Here is a 9,321-nt window from a genome sequence, read left to right on the forward strand (position 1 = left end):
GGCTTCTTATCCAAAGGAAATAGATGAAGGAGTATCTGTTTGCATAGTCAGTGTGATTCTGTTATACCAGGATAGACTGGAGATTATATAAGCCATATAAGGAAGAGATTATCCTTCACCATATTTTGCTATATTCTCAGCACATCAAACACATACCAGTTCTCGATATATGCTGACTTGCAGTGAATGACAAATTCACTGCAATTTTATGACTGAGTCCATTATGGCGTATTCAGAATGAGGCTTTTATGTACTTCAAGAACCAGTAAATGTCCATTTCTTTTGTATGTTCTTCCCCCATGGTATAACACTTGTTTTCATTGTATTTGATTCGGGTGCCCTGCATCATATACATTTTTTTCTAATTTGGAGAGGGGAGGGGAAAAAACAAAATACTGAAGCAAGGATACAGGTTGACCCATTGTAACAATGAGATGTACAAGACACTATGTTGAAGATGAACTCTACTACTTAGGAGCAGGGTAGGGGGAGGGAGGAGTTGGGGAAGGAAGGGGATGGTAGGGAAAGAACAAAGGAGGAGGTAACAATATTCATAAGAAATGGACTCATTATCTCACTCATGTAACTGTAATCCTCTGGACAGTATCTTTACAATAAAATATATATAGTAAAAAATATAGAACATAAAATCCAAAGAAAAAGAACCAGTAAATGGTAAAAAATTCCCTTTCAAATGAACAAGGTGCCAGCATGGTGGTACATGCCCACAATTCCAGCACTTGGGAGAGGAAGGCAGGTTAATTAATTTAATAATTAATTAATGTGAAACCAGCCTTGACTCCCTATTGAGTTTAACTTACAAATACAGTGAGAACTTGTCTCAATAAAAGAAAAGTAAAAAAGGAAAGCATCATGTTTTTGATTAAAAAAATATAGACAAGAAGAAAGAATAAATAGATATGGCTTTTTTAATCTGTATGACTTTCAGTATGAAGTGGTTTTGATGGTATTTAACAGGAAACGTAAGAGGTTATTTTCACCTCTCCCATATTATGATTTGCTTATTCAGAGAAATGTTTGGCAACAAGTGAATGTAAGACATAAGGCTTCTATTTTGTAAGTTTGAGGACACCCTAAGTAGGATGCTTACAATCCTGATGCAGTAATTCCTCAAAGGAGCTCTCTCATTAATTTATTCTTTTTCCAAGCTTTTCTGAGAGCTGTTTTAGTTGTCTACAAGAAGCCTCTTCAAATGATGCAATGAGCCGAATTTCTAGAAACAGGAAGACCTTTAGGCAGTCCACCATGGCAGAGTGCTTATCTGCTACTCAAAGATGGTAAAAAACCAAATCTATTTCCACTTTGAATCACGAGTCAGGGATCAAATGAAACCAGTGCTGCTGCAATGTGGAGTATAATCGCGACAGCCCCTTTCGAAATTAACTCCAGGGTTCAAGTCATTGGATTACTTTCTTCACTGCAAAGGCAGGCAGCCGTACCACTTTATCATACAAAACAAGTCTATGTCTTTCCCTGATACAAACCAGTCCTACTGAGGAAGAGGTGTAGGCGAATGCAGAGGTGTAGTTCAAGAAAGCTGATAGACGCTGGGGAGAGCCTGGAATTTCAGAAATTCAAAAACAAAGGCTTGCATGGACAGGCCCCAAGGACCTAGAGTAAGGGCTTGATTTTCCCAACAGAGTAACTATCATTTCTTATAGTAAGTGAGAATCTCAAAGAACTGAAGAATTAGACACCAGATCAGCATATGTAATGAGATTCTACAAAGAGTATAATGTTTAAGGAGATTAAGTATTTTTAGGAGGTGAATTTTACTCATGAACTACTTATGAGAATGCAAAAGCATCAGAAGGATGCAAACAAATAAATACATACCAGCACCTGGAGCCACCTAGCAAATATGATGAATGGATCTATTTTTTAAATTGATGGATTAAATTAATTAGTAGCAATCACAATATCCGCAAGTCAGAAGGTTGTGTTGGCCATGAGAGTACCTTACAATGGACTTCCAACCTTAACAGAATCTAAGTGTTCAAGGCATCCTGTTGATGAAATTGTCACATTTGTACAAGGTCCTGATTTCCCTCAAATTGCTCCTGACAGTGATTGACAGGCCTGGAAGCCAAAGAGGTCTAGCTAACTTTGTCCCAGTAACTCCCTAATAGTCTTAGGGACTTACACCTTCATTAAGCACAACAATCATAGAGCATCCAACTTCCTGTTCTGCTCATGCAAGGTCATTCTTGTACAGTGTTCTGATGGTTTTCCTGGAGTTCATCTGAACTCCATCCTCCTTTTCTTTCAAGTGTCCTTATTTAAAATCACCAACCAAACAAACATCATCAGTCTTGCTTCCTGTTTCATGGGAGATCAAAACAGATATTGAGATGCATAGAGAAATATTCACGGCCTGGAGATGAGTGGCTAAAAACACCATAGGTCTTCTCTTACCATAGGAGTCTGTTTTATTTTATGATAATATAGATACTGCTAAGTTATTATTATGTGCCTTATCTTGGTAAAGAGGTCCATGGCTGCATCAAAGCATGGCAGAGAGGTGTAAAAGGAACCTGACACATGTGGAAGGGACAGATGGAGCAAAAAAGCAAGGCACTTGGAAAAAGCCAGGCTCATTCAGTTTTATTAGACCTTGCTCTCATGAGAGCTAATGTCTTTGTAACAGACCTTATTCATTCCAGAGACCAATGTTCATCCTTTTCCAGGGCAGTCAAAACACAATCACCTACTGAGTCCTTCATCAAGAAGTTTCTAACACTTCAGTATCAGCACACTAGAACTGACCTTGCAGCACATAAACTTTTGACAGACCACTCATATTCTAACTACAGCACTGAACAAATTGAAAATAACAAGAATGAGCTAGAATGATATTGACTACACCTTATCTGTTGGGCACTGGTTCTGGTGATTATTTTAACAATGCTATACTGTTGATTCTTTTCTATTCATTAATAACTTGTATTATATACTGAGAAATTTTATTTGCAATTATTTATGGGGTACAAAGAGGTGTTACCATTTTAATATACTGTGGAATAATTATTAAGCCAATTAGCATATAATATGCATACACATATAAATATTTAATGTGTCTGTGCTGAGAACATTAGAGATCTATTCTCGGCAGTATTGAAATACGTAGGAGACAGTTATTAGCTACATTCCCCATACGTGTCAAGTTATGTAAAAAAATGAGATTTATTCCTCCTAGGTAAGTGAGACCTGTGTCTCATCCTACGATCTTTCTCTTTTTCTCACATAGCCTGTGGTGAACACTGTTCTACCCTCTGATTCTATGACCTAAACTCTTTTAGATTCACATTGAAGTGGGCTTATAGATAGCACTTCTACTTCTCTCTCTGGTTTATTTCCTTCAGCATCTTGTCCACCAGTTCCATCTATTAGTAACAGCCTAACAACCAGTAGTAATTTCCTTCCAAAGGAAAGGCCTTTCTCTGGACCATCTGTTGCTGTAAGAGACGGACTCTTTTCTTTTTTTAAAGGATAAATAGTATTCCATTGTGGATAAACAACACTTCCTTTGTGGTAGTGTCTTTGTAAAGAAACTGTGACTTGTCAAATCTTTGTTTTACTTTATTTGTTTAACAGTTAATGTTAATGCTTTTAACTATACCATTAACCAGTAATGTTCTGCATAGTAAGAAAGCATTTATGACACATTTGTAGAACAAAACATTGAAGTTTCTGCTGTTAACCATCATCCTTATTATCACAATTGCTCTCCTCGTCATCATGAACTTCTACTAACACTTCAATGTACATTTTCTCTCTCATGACACCCAGGAAATTAGGCAAATATTGGAGATGAAACTCAAGAGTTATAAACACACCATCTAGCTTTTGTTCTAAATTTTCTTTTACTTTATCCTGCCAGTTATTTCTCTAATTTATGTTTTAGTCTAAGATACATTAACTACATTGGAATTCTATACTTTTAAAATTATGAATAAAACACTTTTAAATTTTGACTGAAGAGCAGAATTCCGATGGACAATTTTGATGTTCTTATTCTAGAAATCGCTTTCTCTACAGTACCAAGAAGATTGTGCAATATGGGTGGCATTATAGAAAACCTTCTGCCTCTAGGTCAAAGTCACTGGGCTCCAGACCAAGTCAGTAATAATCAAATCCAGTCTGTCTGACAGCTGTCGGGTGGCCTTTGTGATAAGGCCTGTAGCCAGTCACTTGTCGGCAACTTTCCATGCTGCATTCTGTTCTGGCTGCCATTTGTAATCACAAGCACAGCAGAGGGGTGGCAGTTCAATAGTCATGAAGACCCTTGGCATCCATCGTTCAGGGTGAACACTTAAGCCCTAATTTAATAATAGTCCTACAACCAGTAGTAATTTCCTTCCAAACGAAGGTCCTTGCTCGGGTCCATCTGCCTCACATCACTCTGCAACTTCTTTTTTTTTCTTCCAATATTGAGATTAAAATTTACCTTTGAATTAAACACAAGGTCAGATAAAATAAGTCACTGTGAGTAGTCATTATATTTTCTGTCACTGGACCAATTAAGATTTCCAGATGTCAGTTTCTGATGTTGCAGCTCCATAAAAAACGACACTGAGATGCATTGATCTGTGTCAAAGCTGCTTCACAGGGAAAATTGGACCAAAAATAATGATAATTGTCGTAGGATGTCACACCATTAAATGAAAACATAAAAAGCAAAATGCTGTGGAGAAACAGCAAAGTCATCCTCCTTGTTGAGGTGAAACTGAGCTGTACCAAAGCAAGTGTTCGGTTTCAGTGATGGTCTGAGCTCTGTCTGGAATGATTAGCCATTTCCTAACCCCTAGCAAAGATTCTGTCCAATTCAAACTAACTTAATAGTACTTCCAAATAAGTAGAGTTTACTTTATGAACTCCTAAGCTGAAAAAAAGATGACATTCACTGGAAATTGAATGATGAGTGTTGGAAGTTGTAAGTTCATCATGATAAATATCATAAAAAGAATGGAAGTGTTTTCAAGAACAGAGAAGTTAAGGGCTGTTTCTTGTGTTCATCTAACTGACCACAGATGGAGGTGAATGAGCAAAGGTATATTGGTGAGATGTGACTGACATTCTAAGATAACAAAAATTTTCCAGTGAACTTATCATTATTTGATCATTTGAATATTTCTTTTTGAAAGGAGGAATTTATTCTTTTGCATTTATCTTAGTCTGGAATAATTTTTGAAATAATTTTAAATAAACTCAGAAGTATACTTATTATCATGTCTGCTAAGTAATGGACATACATCAGGTTGAAAGATGCTTTATTGTTAGAAGATCTACTCTAACTTTTCCTATGTCATTCTACTCTGTTCTTAGTCATTTCAATGTGGCTTTTATCAAAATAAGTTGATTAACAGAATTTTGCTAGCATCCCAAGATCTGCCTAAGTAGGTCATCTTTTTCTATCTTCTTAAAAAAACTTTAGCTTATCAAATCTATTTTACCAAAGATGAAATCTCAACTAATAGAGCAAGAATATAACCTAAAGAACTTTTTGTTGCTATCAACCATGAGGGGCATTAGAGACAATTCTGAATGGAGCCAATGACATATAAGTCAACAGTGGTTGAGCAGGGGCTGGCTTGTAGGGCTCCGAAATTCAATGTAAATGCCTAAGAATTTTGTAAGTCAGTTTTGAATATAACATTGTTGGAAATTAATTTGTACAGACTCCAGTAAGTTATAGTAAAAACAAAGTGAATATGTTGTCAAATGCTCATTGCTTCCTGATCGTTGTATTACATTAAACCACTTTCTCTCTCACTATATGGTTGAAGTAACATACAATGACACTTTACTAACATCTCTTACAAATCCTTTTTTCAATGAAGTCACCTTGGTAACTTGAAATCTACCAGAATGTAGATATTATTAAAAGCTAACAGAGAGGCTTAATTTGTTCATTTGCTCCTGTATAGACTTAGAAAGGTGATGAAGAAAGTAATAATGTGGACAAAACTAGAAAGTGTGTCATCTCTGGGGAACTGCAAGGTGAATAACATATAAATTGAGGAAATGGCTACAAAATGGTGTTTGAATTTAAGAAAGAAGTCAACTGGTGCTGTCATAGATGATCATATTGACATGGATTTTAGCTTAGGATAATGATTCTGATTTTTGTACAGTAAAAAGCTATATAGGTGTATATTCCTTTATATGACATCTTTATATGACAGTAAATTGTATAATAAATGGGTGTAGGTGTCTATTCGTATTAATACATTTCCTTTTGAGTGGCGGACCCAGATTTACTCACAAACCATGTGATAAACCGAGTACTTGGGTAACATCATATTATGAAGAATCTGACAAACCAAAAAGGTAAATGCACCACAGAGAGGAAAAAAATAACCTTGATTACTCTTTACATATATCCCTGAAATCATAATGACTTTTACACAATATGGAACCTCTGCTCTGAGAAAGTTGGAAATGCTTTTCACCTCCTCTTCAGTACTAGTGTCTGAGGGAAGTATGAACTAACAATGCTGAGCTGGAGGCAGCAATGTAAAAATTGAGGAGAAGGTGTACTGAGGACTTTTTCTTTCTGCATGTTGAATTACCTTAAATAATTTTGGCTTACTATCGTTGGCTCCTTCTCAAAGGAAAAAGAATAGCTAGAGATGATTTCTTTCTATTCAGTGTCTATAATTTTAAGGTCATATGAAATAAACTGTATTTTTTCACGTTCTTTCTCAATTGTCAGTTTCTTTTCCTATAGAGTTTTTTTTCCCAAAGAAATAGGATGAAATGCTATTAAAATATACTTCAGTGCAAAAATATCTATATACAGGAATTTCTTACATTATTTTCAGTAGTGATAAACTGCAAAAAATATTTAAAATGATCCTGAGAGTGACATTTGAGCCAATGGGGGTGTGGTGAAATGTAAGAGAATGAAAAGGACTGAAATGTACCCTATCTGAAAAAAAGATAGCAAAGTGAAACTCCTTGAAAGCGGTAGAATAAGAGGAGATGTGGAGGAAGCCAGAGCAAACGAGAGAAAATCTTGTTAAAATACAGCCTAAGCATGTATGAAATAACACTGAAAACCCTTTGAGCAGTGAGAAGAAGACCCAAAAAATGCTGACTGGGATGGGGAATTCTAGTAGAAAGAAGGACAGCAAATGGAGGAGGTGAAGGAAGGAAAATTTGGTCCAAATGCTTCACATCCATATGTGAAAATGGAACAAGGAAGCTTATTGACATTGGTTTGATAAAGGAAGAGGCTGATGATGGAGACTGAATATGTGGATACATCAAAATAAAAATAATTGATTGATGCTAATAAAAGGGTAAAAGGGAGGAAAGGAAAAATGATAGAAGAGAACCATTTAAAATTATATTAAAAGCAACCTAAAAGAGAATCTGATAAATCCTGTGTAGAAGATTCACCCATACAATATTTTATTAGATAGAATGAATTGCAACCACGTGCAGCTATGTAGGATGAAATTAGCCAAGATGGTATCATGTGAATCCTTTTTGTTTGTTGGTTGGTTGGTTGGTCCAGGGCTTGAAATCTGGGCCTGGGCGCTGTTCCTCAGCCCTTCAGCTCAAGGCTAGTACTCTACCACTTGAGCCACAGCGCCACTTCCCATTTTCTGAGTAATTTATTGGAGATAAGAGTCTCAGGGACTTTTCCTGCCTGGCTGGCTTTGAACTACGATCCTCAGATCTCAGCCTCCTGAGCAGCTAGGATTACAGGCATGAGCCACCAGCACCTGGCTGACTCCTTTGTTTCTAAAGACTGTAAATACATGTAATATTAAGATTCATGGTATCCTAATAATTACAAAAATGGAGGTAATATGTTTGGAGACAATTTTAAACTTTTAAATCATGTCTGCTTTTTTCCCTCCCGAAGAGAAAAGGCTGACAATAAGAACAAATGCTGGAAGTTAATCTTCATAAACTAATGTCCCAGGTTCATTTTGGTCTATTTCTTTAAGGCAGAAGGAAGGGATATTTGCTCTCTAAGGTAAATAGTAAGTTGCACAAGACCTGCTGTACCTTTCAAGATCCTTTAAAAAATTCAAAAGAGAAGTAAACAGATTTCACCTCTGTAGCAAAGATAAACCATATAGTAGAAGAAGGCTACTCAGCCGTATCAAGATTTAAACGTCAAATGATTTTTCTCTTCCATAATTCTCAAAAATTTGCATTAGAGGTTGTTTCCTGAAGTGAGTAAATCATAGATAAACCAAGAGTCCTGAACTAAATCAGCTTATATATGTGGTGAGATAGCAGTGTGGAATTTATACTCTCTTACAAAGACACATGGAGACAAACTGAAAAGGGATGGGATAATTTTTAGGACTAGCGGAAATTTCATGGTGTCCTGGTAATTATCTTTCTGTGAGCTCAATGAGACAAAGGATAGGTCTTTCTACCTACCCATCATGATTTCCACTACTTTTGGGGATTCTGCTACAGATAATCTGACACTCTTTAAACCCAAGTTCATTCCATGAGCTCAGGCAACTGCTGGGTAAGAAGTAGAAATGGAAGCGAAATGGGAGTTGAAGTGAACAGAACAGTAATTGGAAGAGGAGTGAGAACAGTGAAGAAGAAAATTTAACAAGTGTGAAGTAGTTCAACCAGATCGAACATGGTGACACTAATTATCTTGTGTCATGATGTACAACATTGGAACTAAGTTATTTTCTGATCTCTCTTTCAGTTCAAAAAATTGTAGAACAAACCTAATTCACTGTCATGTTAGCAAAGATACTTAGCTATATACAGATAGTTGAGTATTAGACAGTAGACATAACTATCTCATCCTGTCTTGCCCTCAAATCAGAGAATATATTGGTAAAATTCGGTTCATGCTACCATCCATTTTCTGCAGTAATTTTTTTAGAAGATACTGGGCATTAACTCTAGAACAAGAACCCATACTAATGGGGTGGCAAAATAAAATTTAAATACCCATATTTCCATTGTGTTTTTGCAATCAGGATTTTCTACTGGTTGATTTTTACATGGTATATGCCTTTTCATTGAATAGCCATTTCTCTTTTCCCCACAAAGTTTTTGCTCAGATATCATCTTCTTATGGATGATTGATTTGCCTGACTTTTGTTCTGCAGCTACTAGCTACTAAGACATTCTATAGCCTATTTATTAATTTTGTAGTTTATTTTCTGTCTCCCTACTCTAGCATGAAAAATCCTTAAAAGCAGGGATTCTAGGGGCTGGGAAGGTGGCTCAGTGGTAGAGCGCTTGCCTTGAAAGCCTGAGGCCCTGGGTTCGATTCCTCAGCACCACATAAGCAAAAAGAAAAAA

Source organism: Dipodomys ordii, unplaced genomic scaffold (assembly GCF_000151885.1).
Source record: "Dipodomys ordii isolate 6190 unplaced genomic scaffold, Dord_2.0 Scaffold46, whole genome shotgun sequence".
NCBI classification, from domain to species: Eukaryota; Metazoa; Chordata; class Mammalia; order Rodentia; family Heteromyidae; genus Dipodomys; species Dipodomys ordii.